The following is a 13,088-nucleotide window of genomic DNA, read 5'->3' as shown; positions in this document are numbered from 1 at the left end:
CTGTATTTCTGTTTTTTATTTTTAGTACATTCGCACACAAAAAATAAAACCTGTTTTCACTTTGTCATTATGGGGTATTGTGTGTAAATTGCTGAAGATTTTAAAAATTGTATTTAATCCATTTCAGAACAAGGTTGTAACGTAACAAAATGTGAAGGCACTGTATCTCAAATAACATATCTATCCTGATGCCGAATGACTTTACCCTGCCTTCTGGAAAATATCTACCTCAAATGCCTTATTATTATCTATCCTGATGACTAATGACTTTACCCTGCCTTCTGGAAACCTTATTATCAATCCTGATGCCTAGTCACTTTAGTCCACTGACTGCAGTTGGTGGGGGTACTGGAGGACTGGAGTTGTGAACCACTGGAGTAGGGGATCAGTTTTGGACCTGGTCCTAGATTACCACTCCTACTTTAGAGAAACTGTGAATCCAGGGATTGGATTTTAATTGAAGGGATTATTTGGGGGAGAAAAAAAAACATTTTATGCAAATCTACCATTTAGCAGCAGCCCTCCTGCAGTAGGTATTCAAGTGTTTTTTTATTCGAAATAGTTTAGATAACTGAAAAGTGTAATTAAATGATTGATATTAATTGAATTCATGGTCAAATTAAATGACTTTTATCAAGATCCAGATTTAAGCAATTTGTCAGTTCCTTGACCATTCCCACTCAAGTTAATAAGTGTTGGCAGGCTGAAGAGGGGCTTCTAGTACCTGAAGATGATTAAACATGGATCATCAAAGTTTAAATGTACTCATGGAATGCAAATCATCATCATTATCAACAGTGAATTCATGGAATGATAAGGATGAAGGAAATGAGTGAATCCTCTGGGTGAGTTGTTAATATCTGACACTAAATACACAAGATGGACACCAGAGTAAAGAAATACATTTTATTATCACATAAAAATGGATTAAAACATTGTCATGTTTATAACTTGGGAGATATTCATTTCAGTTTAAAAATAATATACACATAAATGTATGTAAGATTTCATACTATAAAATACGATTCATACATTTATGTGTATTCAATTCTATTACAATGACACAGTACTTTGAGAGAATTAAAAAAGTGTTGACAGTTTGATGAATATCATAATTTCTATCCAAATAGTTCAACAGTGTCTATATAAAGACGCATCATTCATGTTTCATGATGGAACATTACACTTCTATTAAATCACTGTCCCAATGTCAAGAGAATCTAAAGTTCCACTTCTTTACTCTTTTTACAACACTGGTGTCTCTTTAGATATCCTGACTGACTGAAACTCTTCCCACACTGGGAGCAGTGAAATGGCTTCTCTCCTGTGTGAGTGCGCTGGTGTGTTCTGAGATAACCCCCACTAGTGAAACTCTTCCCACACTGGGAGCAGTGAAACGGCTTCTCTCCTGTGTGAGTGCTGGTGTGTTCTGGATGTGTTCTGGGAGATTAATCTCTTGACTGAAACTCTTCCCCCACACTGGGAGCAGTGAAATGGCTTCTCTCCTGTGTGAGTGCGCTGGTGTGTTCTGAGATAACCCCCACTAGTGAAACTCTTCCCACACTGGGAGCAGTGAAACGGCTTCTCTCCTGTGTGAGTGCGCTGGTGTGTTCTGAGATAACCCCCACTAGTGAAACTCTTCCCACACTGGGAGCAGTGAAACGGCTTCTCTCCTGTGTGAGTGAGCTGGTGTCTCTTTAAGTCTCCTGACTGACTGAAACTCTTCCCACACTGGGAGCAGTGAAACGGCTTCTCTCCTGTGTGAGTGAGCTGGTGTGTTCTGAGATTACCCCCACTAGTGAAACTCTTCCCACACTGGGAGCAGTGAAACGGCTTCTCTCCTGTGTGAGTGCGCTGGTGTGTTCTGAGATTAATCTCTTGACTGAAACTCTTCCCACACTGGGAGCAGTGAAACGGCTTCTCTCCTGTGTGAGTGCGCTGGTGTGTTCTGAGATGAATCTCTTGACTGAAACTCTTCCCACACTGGGAGCAGTGAAACGGCTTCTCTCCTGTGTGAGTGCGCTGGTGTGTTCTGAGATGAATCTCTTGACTGAAACTCTTCCCACACTGGGAGCAGTGAAATGGCTTCTCTCCTGTGTGAGTGAGCTGGTGTCTCTTTAAGTCTCCTGACTGACTGAAACTCTTCCCATACTGGGAGCAGTGGTTTGATCGTGGCTTGTCCATCTCGCTCTGTTTCCTGGTGGAAGCTGGGTTGGAGGAACTTGAGGTGGTTCCATGGTGCTGTGTTGAGTTGCTGGAGGACATGAGATTCTCTGATCTGATCTCTCCACTCCTCAACAGTCTGACATACTCATCATGGTGACTTCTCTTTATGTGCTTGTGGAGGAAGATCTGAGAGGTGAAGGAGAACGGACAGCCAGAGCACGAGAAGATCTGGACCTGGGACGACTCAGTGTTCACATCTGAGAGAGATGACGGGGAGAGAGAAAGAAAAGAAATCAATATCACAAGGTGCATGATCATTATTGTTCCAGACAACTTGACATGAACAGGGAAAACTCAGGACCAGTATGATAATACACCACAGAAATCATATTTAAAATCAATGAGTTTCAATTGAGAAATTAGTAATAATGAGTATTAATGAGTAACAATAGAGTAATAATGAGTAATAATGAAGTAATAACGTGTATGAATGAGTAATAATGGCATAATAATGAGTATTAATATGTAATAATGAGCAATACGGAAGTAATATCGAGTATTAATGAGTAATACGGAGGCAATGATGAGTAACAGTGAGTAATAATTAAGTAATCATGAGTATCAATGAAGGAATAATGATTAATAATTAAGCACTAATGAATATTAATGAAGTAATAATGGGTATTAATGAGTAATAGTGTTCAATGATGGGTATTACTGAGTAATAATGCATAATAATGAGTATTAATGAAGTAATAGGAGGTAAAAAGAAAATGATTGTAAGGGGAGTGAAAAGTAAGGGCAGAGACAGGGATGAAGAGGGGAGGAAGAGGGGAGAAATGACCTTTAGCAGAGCTCTTTTTGTCCCAGAGGTAGTCGAAGACAATGCCCAGGTCTCTGGCGTACTCCTCTCCGTACCAAACCAACAGCTCCTCTCCAACAGCTATGGGCTTACAGCAGCGGTACAGAATCCCTCCTCTGTACTGGAAGGACACCAGATTCTGCTCTTCTTCACCACGAGCACAGTTCACATACCTGAGAAGAGAGAGGGAGAGACAGAGAGCAGTCGGGGGTTAATTATGTACAAGAGATTGAGGTCTTCAATTGTCAAATAGAGTATGAAACAGGTAGGTGCAGTGGTTCCTCGCAATGGCGGAATGATGCAATTTACCACAATCTGCCACAAAGTGTTGCGGCATAAAGCTCAAAACTTTGAATTGAGGAACCACTGTAGGTACAGAGAGAAACAGAAGGAGGAAGAGGACTGTGAGACTTCCTCTGTACTTCAGTGTTGCTCACCTCATCCAGTTGGAGTGAGTGTCTCTCCCAGCATCGATGTAGTCGTCCCAGTGTCTGCTCTTGTTGATCTGAGGAAAACAACTATTCATATTTAGTTCATTTTTTACCCCTTTTTCTCCCCAATTTCATGGTATCCAATTGTTTTAGTAGCTACTATCTTGTCTCATCGCTACAACTCCCGTACGGGCTCGGGAGAGACGAAGGTTGAAAGTCACGTGTCCTCCGATACACAACCCAACCAAGCCGCACTGCTTCTTAACACAGCGCGCATCCAACCCGGAAGCCAGCCGCACCAATGTGTCGGAGGAAACACCGTGCACCTGGCAACCTTGGTTGGCGCGCACTGCGCCCGGCCCGCCACAGTAGTTGCTGGTGAGCGATGAGACAAGGACATCCCTACCGGCCAAGCCCTCCCTAACCCGGACAACGCGACCTCCCGGTTACGACAGAGACTGGGCACGAACCTAGAGTATCAGATGGCACAGCTGGCGCTGCAGTACAGCGCCCTTAACCACTGCGCCACCCGGGAGGCCCCTCATATTTAGTTTTGATCGGGTTGGAAAAAATTAAGAACAGCCCAATGACACACAGTACGCACGCACGCACACACACACACACACACACACACACACACACACACACTTCTCTCACCACCCAGGAGTAGCCACTCTCCATGGCTTGTTCCTTGTCTGTGATCTCTCCTTCATAAGGTCCATAGTGGGCTCCTGCAGGCACAGTGTTTCCTTGGTTGAACACCCCCAGTCCTGCTTCAGGGATGCTTGATGTCCTGATCTCCAGGCCGGACGGGAGGGTGAGTCTGGCCCTGTCAGAGGTTCCTAGAGGGGCAGGGATGTCCGGGACGAAGAGGGGAGGACCATGGACTCCACACTCCTCCATGAAGAAAGACTTGCAGTCCTCACAGTCTGGGAGAGAGAAAGAAAAACAGAACATGTTAAACGTCAGTTATTATGATGAAGACATGCATTCAAAATGTTAAAAAAACAGCTAGGTTGAGTGAAAGAGAGCACACAAAAAACTATTCATACCTCAGCTTAAACATCAGCGCCACAGGGAAGCTGTGAACGATTTGAGACAAGGCAAGAAGGGTCTTCTACGCCATCAAAAGGAACATAAAATTTGACAGACCAATTAGGATTTGGCTAAAAATACTTGAATCAGTTATAGAACCCATTGCCCTTTATGGTTGTGAGGTCTGGGGTCCGCTCACCAACCATAATTTCACAAAATGGGACAAACACCAAATTGAGACTCTGCACGCAGAATTCTGCAAAAACAAATATACAAAGTAAAATACCAAATAATGCAAAAGAGAATTAAGCCGATACCCGCTAATGATCAAAATCCAGAAAAGAGGCATTCAATTCCACAACCACCTACAGAGATGAACCCTAAGCAAGCTGGTCCTAGGGCTCTGTTCACAAACACAATTGTATTTTTATTTAACTAGGCAAGTCAGTTAATAACAAATTCTTATTTACAATGATGCCTCCCAGGGAACAGTTAACTGCCTTGTTCAGGGGGAGAACAACATATTTTTACCTTGTCAGCTCAGGGATTCGATCCAGCAACCATTCAGTTACTGGCCCAATGCTCTAACCACTAGGCTACCTGCTGCCCGAAAAACAGACCCCATAGAGCCCCAGGACAGCAACACAATTAGACCCAACCAAATCATGAGAAAAGAAAAAGATAATTACTTGACACATTGGAAATAATTAACAAATAAACAGAGCAAACTAGAATGCTATTTGTCCCTAAACAGAGAGTACACAGTGGCAGAATACCTGACCACTGTGACTGACCCAAACTTAAGGAAAGCTTTGACTATGTACAGACTCAGTGAGCATGGCCTTGCTTTTGAGAAAGGCCACCATAGGCAGACCTGGCTCTCAAGAGAAGACAGGCTATGTGCACACTGCCCACAAAATGAGGTGGAAACTGAGCTGCACTTCCTAACCTCCTGCCCAATGTATGACCATATTAGAGACACATATTTCCCTCAGATTACACAGACCCACAAATAATTTGAAAACAAATCCAATTTTGATTAACTCCCATATATACAGGGTGAAATACCACAGTGTGACATCACAGAGGCTTCAGCAAGATTTGTGACCTGTTGCCACAAGAAAAGGGCAACCAGTGAAGAACAAACACCATTGTAAATACAACTAGAGGTCGACCGATTAATCGAAATGGCCGATTAATTAGGACCGATTTCAAGTTTTAATAACAATCGGAAATCTGTATTTTTTTATACCTTTTATTTAACTAGTCAAGTCAGCTAAGAACACATTCTTATTTACAATGACGGCATAGGAACGGTGGGTTAACTGCCTTGTTCAGGGGCAGAACGACAGATTTTCACCGCGTCAGCTCGGGGGATCCAATCTTGCAACCTTACAGTTAACTAGTCCAACGCTCAAACCACCTCCCTCTCATTGCACTCCAAGAGGAGCCTGCCTGTTACGCGAATGCAGTAAGCCAAGGTAAGTTGCTAGCTAGCATTAAACGTATCTTATAAAAAACAATCAATCAATCATAATCACTAGTTAACTACACATGGTTGATGATATTACTAGTTTATCTAGCGTGTCCTGCATTGCATATAATCGATGCGGTGCGTATTCGAGAAAAAGGACTGTCGTTGCTCCAATGTGTACCTAACCATAAACATCAATGCCTTTCTTAAAATCAATACACAGAAGTATATATTTTTAAACCTGCATATTTAGCTAAAAGAAATCCAGGTTAGCAGGCAATATTAACCAGGTGAAATTGTGTTATTTCTCTTGCGTTCATTGCACGCAGAGTCAGTGTATATGCAACATTTACTGCCGCCTAATTTGCCAGAATTTTATGTAATTATGACATAACATTGAAGGTTGTGCAATGTAACAAGAATATTTAGACTTAGGGATGCCACCCGTTGGATAAAATACGTAACAGTTCCGTATTTCACTGAAAGAATAAACGTTTTGTTTTCGAAATGATAGGTTCCGGATTCGATCATATTAATGACCAAAGGCTCGTATTTCTGTGTGTTATTATGTTATAATTAAGTCTACGATTTGATAGAGCAGTCTGACTGAGCAGCAGCAGGCTCGTAAGCATCCATTCAAACAGCACTTTCGTACGTTTTGCCAACAGCTCTTCGCAAGCACAGCGCTGTTTATGGCTTCAAGCCTATCAGCCTAATGGCTGGTGTAACCAATGTGAAATGGCTATCTAGTTAGCTGGGTGTGCGCTAATAGCGTTTCAAACGTCACTCGCTCTGAGACTTGGAGTAGATGGGTAACGCTGCTTTGAGTGTGGCTGTTGTCGATGTGTTCCTGGTTCGAGCCCAGGTTGGAGCGAGGAGAGGGACAGAAGCTATACTGTTACACTGGCAATACTGTAGTGCCTATAAGAACATCCAATAGTCAAAGGTATATGAAATACAAATGGTATAGAGATAAATAGTCCGCTAAATACTATATTAACTACAACCTAAAACCTCTTACCTTGGAATATTGAAGTCTCATGTTAAAAGGAACCACCAGCTTTCATATGTTCTCATGTTCTGAGCAAGGAACTGAAACGTTAGCTTTTTTACATGGCACATATTGCACTTTTACTTTCTTCTCCAACACTTTGTTTTTGCATCATTTAAAGCAAATTGAACATGCTTCATTATTTATTTGAGGCTAAATAGATTTTTATTGATGTATTATATTAAGTTAAAATAAGTGTTGTAATTGTCATTAAAAATCGCCCGATTAATCGGTATCGGCTTTGTTGGTCCTCCAATAATCGGTATTGGCGTGGAAAAAGCATAATCGGTCGACCTCTAAATACACCCATATTTATGCTTATTTATTTTCCCTTTGGTACTTTAACTATTTGCACATCATTACAACACTGTATATATACATAATATGACATTTGAAATGTCTTTATTAAGAGAGAGATAGATAAGAGAGAGATAGATAGAAAGCAATAGATACACAGAGAGATAGAGAGATAATGACTCACAGAGGTAGTGATCATCTTTGGGGACCTCCTCCTCTGTGTAAGTGATTCTTGGTCTGTCTCTCAGATTTCTGCTGCGCTTGTATGTGTTCAGCTCTGCTTTCTGCCTTTCCAGCCACTCTCTCTTAGACAGGCCTGGTACAAACACAAAATAAGCTATTTTCTCTGAAGCCAAATGAAACAAACGGGTTTTAAATCACCATATCAAACTCTAACAGTCTATTCTTGTCTGTCTCTGTTACCTGAGGTTGATGGTTTGGGGTGCAACAAACGAGCCCCTTGCTTTGTGGAACTCCCTGCCTCCCCTCCACTGGTGCTGGGGGTCGCTTCACTCTGACCCTCCTGGAAAGAGACAAGAGGAGAGTTCAAACTGACCACTTGGTCTGTGTGTCATCGTCATCTTTGATTTGAAACAACATGAATGAAAATATATTGTGTGTTGTGTTATGTGTATGACAGTAACACACACCGTGGCTCCTAGCCCCTCCTGTACTCCACTGTGGGTGTCTGCTGGGCTGCCGTCTCTGAGGAAGGCCACTTCTTCTGTCAGCTCCTCCATTAATGGCTGGGCGGGTTCTGTCCCCATATTACTGGGTCCTGCCTCCTCGCCACTGGGGGGCTGCTGAGGACCAAAGGAGAGGGTGGGGGTGGGGACAGAGCGTTATATGACAAATATGACAATGATGAACAGACAAGAGTTGTCAGCCCTCTTTATCTACAGTAGAGCAATTACATACCAAACATGATATACATGTTGAATTCAGGGCTGTAACACAACAAAATATGGAATAGGTCAAGGGGTATGAATACTTTCTGAAGACACTTTATAACCATAATTTAATTAATTGGTTCACACTTCACAGCTCCAGTCATTGACAGGACTAGTATCTGCTAGCGTAATGAAGAAGAGAAACAAAAACTCACAAGATGTATTACATGCACCTGTGCAGGTGTTTTAAAAAACAGTTACCTGTACTGTAAGTGTAGCAGGTGTGGCAGGTTTGTCAGGCTGAGGGACTCCCTGAGATGCTGCTGGTCTCCTGGTTGGGCGTCGGAAGCTCCGGGATGCTGTGGGGAAAGATCAGAAAATTAATATAAGTCCTACCTAGCTACTAACAGACCTCTTCTATTAGGGACGTCAAACGTTCAGCCTGCTGCACAAACCTTAACCTAGAGCGCCTGGTTAAATTGTCTTTAGGACCATTTTTTTTATTCATCTCTAAAATGGTTAAACTAATGAGAAATATATGTGATTATATTAAAAAATCTGTGAGTTTGCTTAATTTACTATCATCCTAACTTAAGATATTTAATTATGTGAATGAATGTATTTTACACTACTTTCCATGAAGTGGACGGTATGTGTTACTACTTTAAACAACCCCATGTTTTGAACGCATCGAATTGGGGGGAAATAACCTCCCTTTGACCTCAGATTGATGATTTCAGGATTAAAGTTTATAGTCAAAATGGCACAGAATGGCATTTACATACGTTTTCAGACCCTTTGCTATGACACTTGAAATTGAGCTCAGGTACATCCTGTTTCCATTGATCAGCCTCGAGATCTTTCTACAACTTGATTGGAGTCCACCTGTGGTAAATTCAATTGATTGGACATGATTTGAAAAGAAACACACCTGTCTATATAAGGTCCCACAGTTGACAGTGCATGTCAGAGCAAAAACCCAAGCTATGAGGTGGAAGGAATTGTCCGTAGAGCTCCAAGACAAGATTATGTCGAGGCACAGATCTGGGGAAGGGGAAAAAAAATAATGTCTGCAGCATTGAAGGTCCCGAACAGTGGCCTCCATCATTCTTAAATGCAAGGAGTTTGGAACCATCAAGACTCTGTCCGCCCGGCCAAACTGAGCAATCGGGGGAGAAGGGCCTTGGTCGGGGAGGTGACCAAGAACCCGATGGTCACTCTGACAAAGCTCTAGAGTTCTGCTGTGGAGATGGGAGAACCTTCCAGAAGGACAACCATCTCTGCAGCACTCTACCAATCAGGCCTTAATGGTAAAGTGGCCAGACGGAAGCCACTCCTCAAAAAAATGGCACATGACAGCCCGCTTGGAGTTTTCTAAAAGGCACCTGAAGGACTCCGACAATGAGAAACAAGATTCTCTGGTCTGATGATACCAAGATTGAACTCTTTGGCCTGAATGCCAAGTGTCACGTCTGGAGGAAACCTGGCACCATCCCTACTGTGAAGCAGGGTGGTGGCAGCATCATGCTGTGGGGATGTTTTTCAGCAGCAGGGACTGGGAGACTAGTCTGGATTGAGGGAAAGATGAACTGAGAAAATTACAGAGAGATCCTTGATGAAAACCTGCTCCAGAGCACTCAGGACCTCAGACTGGGGCGATGGCTCACCTTCCAACAGAACAACGACCCTAAACACAAGCCAATGCAGGAGTGGCTTAAGGACAAGTATCTGAATGTCTCTGGAAAATAGCTGTGCAGCGACGCTTCCCATCCAACCGGACAGAGCTTGAGAGGATCTACAGAGAAGAATGGGAGAAACTCCCCAAATACAGGTGTGCCACGCTTGTAGCTTTATACCCAAGAAGACTTGAGACTGTAGTTGCTGCCAAAGGTGTTTCAACAAAGTACTGAGTAAAGGGTCTGAATACCTATGTAAATGTGATATTTCAGGTTTTATTTTTTTATAATTTTTTAAAAATTTGCAAAAATGAATATAAACTTGTTTTTGCTTTGTCATTATGGGTTATTGTGTGTAGATTGATGAGGGGGAAAAAAAACATTTAATCAATTTTAGAATAAGGCTGTGATGAACAAAATGTGGAAAAAGTTAAGGGGTCTTTACGAATGCACTGTACACAATATTCCTATATGTTTTTTGAGCCGTGTTAGATTTAACAGGACATACAACCTGATATTCGATGAGTGATAAGGTACTCTTTCTGTTTTGGCGATCCCGTATAAAAATGAGGCACTCCAAAATGTAAAAGAATGTGTTCTGCAGGTTGTCCTCTAATAAGTGATGGAAAAATATCTCCAGCGTCCATGTATCTGGGTAGGTCGTACCTGTCTACTAGTCTAGTGGTATCTGGGTAGGTCCTACCTACTAGTCATACTGAGTAGTCATACTGAGTTAGTAGGTTCCTGTTTCTCTCTTGATATTCAATAAGCATCATAGACTAGTATTAACAGGCCTTCGCTAGCCCTCCCTTTCTACTAACATGATACGTCTTATAACAGCCTCGTTTACTACTACAGCTCTACCTGGTGGGCATCTCTCCAGTCGAGGGGTCCACTCATCCTCCTCTGAGTCGCTGGGTGCAAAAAGCGGAGCAGTGTTCAACAATTTAGGCCTGCTTCTCCTCATAAACGCAGGTACTGGGGAGTTCAGCCCTGAGGGACACATTAGCACACACAGTAGATGCTCTGATCAATACAACACAGAGAGAGAGGTGGAGCAGTTTTGCGGGGACCAGCAAGGTCTGAGCAAAAATGTTGATGTTTTACAGTGAATTTCCTGTCATTCTAAAAAACAAATGCCAGGGCTTTATTGTGTTCATATTCATATGCTATAATGGGAGGGGGAGGTAACCTCCAGGGTATTTTGGAGGGATGAGGCCCTAAGAGAAACCACGCCTTGCGGGAGCTGCTGGTTGGGTATGTGGTATGCCAGTGAGTAGAGACATGGCACAATACAACACAAAGGCAGAGAGACTCCTCTATGACAGGAGTTTAAAATAAAGGAAAGTAATACTGATAAATGTCAAATGTTATTTTGTCTCTATTCAAATCTCAGACACTTACCTATAGTAAGCATAGCCAGGTGGTTCCTCTTCAAGTTTCTGTACCGCACTTTCTCACATTTCACTAGATGGGTCCATTCCATCTTTGAGAAATAGGTCTTCAAATCATGGAAATCATCCTAGTGCGAGTCCACAGGTGTATGACATTGGCCCAGGTATAAATGCCACAAGCAGGAATCACCTGAACATCTCAGATAGCTACATAGCTAGATAGGTGGCTAAATGTTATAATGTTAGTAACGTTGAGTTACCTCTCCATCATCAGTATCTTTGATTATGCCAGTTAGTTACCGTTAGCTGATAGGATAGCTAGGCATTTTTCAACTCACCTCATCCGAAGAACTCATCCCTGCCTGTTGTTGTCGTCCCTGAGGTCCTTTGACCCTGAACTTGTAGCTACAGTAACTTATTGCTAGTCAAATTCGAAATATAGGAAAATTGTTAGCTAATATAATTATCAACTGTTAATTTGTCAGCAAGTTGCTAATTTAACTATTTTGGTAAACTAGCTAAAGTTAGCGTTACCCTTTTAGCTAGATAGCTACCACTAGCTATACATTTATTTCAGTACAGTAACGTTGAAGTAGCTAGCTAATTTAGCACTGGCAAACTTGTTGATGGTAATTTAGCTAGCTACATTACCGAGCTAACAAATTATTCTAAATATAGCCGATAAAATAGCAATGTTGTACAATGTTGAGCCTGCTATTCTTGTTAGCTAGCTAAATTACCTGCCTTTTGAAACCGTTGTTTGGGAAAACTTTAAACTGAGGTAAATTGTGAGAGCAACTGAGCACGAGAACTTCTGGCGCCAAACATACAACCGCGCGAAAGAAGGTGGAAAATCACTGACTGAACTCCCTCTGCCCTGGTTCCCCTGGTGCTGCACGAGGCCGTGATTTCTGGAGTCGACTCCGACTTCTGTGCTTGGATTCATTGGAGTCGACTCTGGCTTCTGTGGTTGGATTCATTGGAGTCGACTCTGGCTTCTGTGGTTACATTCATTGGAGTCGACTCTTGTTCGACTCCCAGGACACGCTGAAGTGGATGTGTACGCACAACCAACCTAATATTGCAGAGTCCTATTAGGAATACTGCGTTTACGTTCTAGAGGACTGGCATGGTGCATGATGCTGACCATTTGCCTATAAAATGCGTATTTTGTTTGAATATAGACGGTGAAATGTAGGAACTATAATTTTTCAGTGATATTTCTACTGTGCTCTGCTTTGACGGATCCCATGAGATGATGCTGTGATTAACCTATTATTTGCTAACGTTATAGCCCTATTTGGACGGATATTACTAGAGACGTTGGTTTTGTAATTATTATCCAAGCATGTGCGTTATTCCAGATGATTTTCACACAGTATTAGTTTTCCAAACTGCCCCCTGTAATTCTTAATTTGTTGTAATTCAAATCAAATTGTATTGGTCACATACACATTTAGCAGATGTTATTGTGGGTGCAGCGAAATGCTTGTGTTCCTACCACCAACAATTGAATTGACTCCTATTGATAGCCCCTACTTTAGTGAACTTGAGTGACACATTGCAGCCAAGATATTGCGAAATACAGCATTCGATGCACGGTTCTGACTGTCTGCCTTGTGGCCTGAGATGTCCTGGCTATGCCCCTTCCATGTCTCTCTCTCATGCTAGCTTGTTCTTTCTTTGTTGTATAATGCAAGAGTTGGTGTTCTCTAAATAGACTACAGAAAATTGTTTCCTTCCTAGAGGAATCGAAGCTTGACACCCAGAAATGGGAGTCTAGGAATCTATTATTTTGGATTCGACTCCCCA

The 13,088-nt window shown here is 42.2% G+C and overlaps 1 pseudogene; it reads right to left on the bottom strand.

Moving 5' to 3' along the window:
* Window positions 1–898: 898 nt before the first annotated feature.
* LOC112257008 lies at window positions 899–12,237 on the bottom strand (annotated as a pseudogene).
* Window positions 12,238–13,088: the final 851 nt, after the last annotated feature.

Source organism: Oncorhynchus tshawytscha, linkage group LG08 (assembly GCF_018296145.1).
Source record: "Oncorhynchus tshawytscha isolate Ot180627B linkage group LG08, Otsh_v2.0, whole genome shotgun sequence".
NCBI lineage: Eukaryota > Metazoa > Chordata > Actinopteri > Salmoniformes > Salmonidae > Oncorhynchus > Oncorhynchus tshawytscha.
Note: the sequence above shows the minus strand (reverse complement) of the source record. Positions and strands in the feature narration are given on the sequence as shown.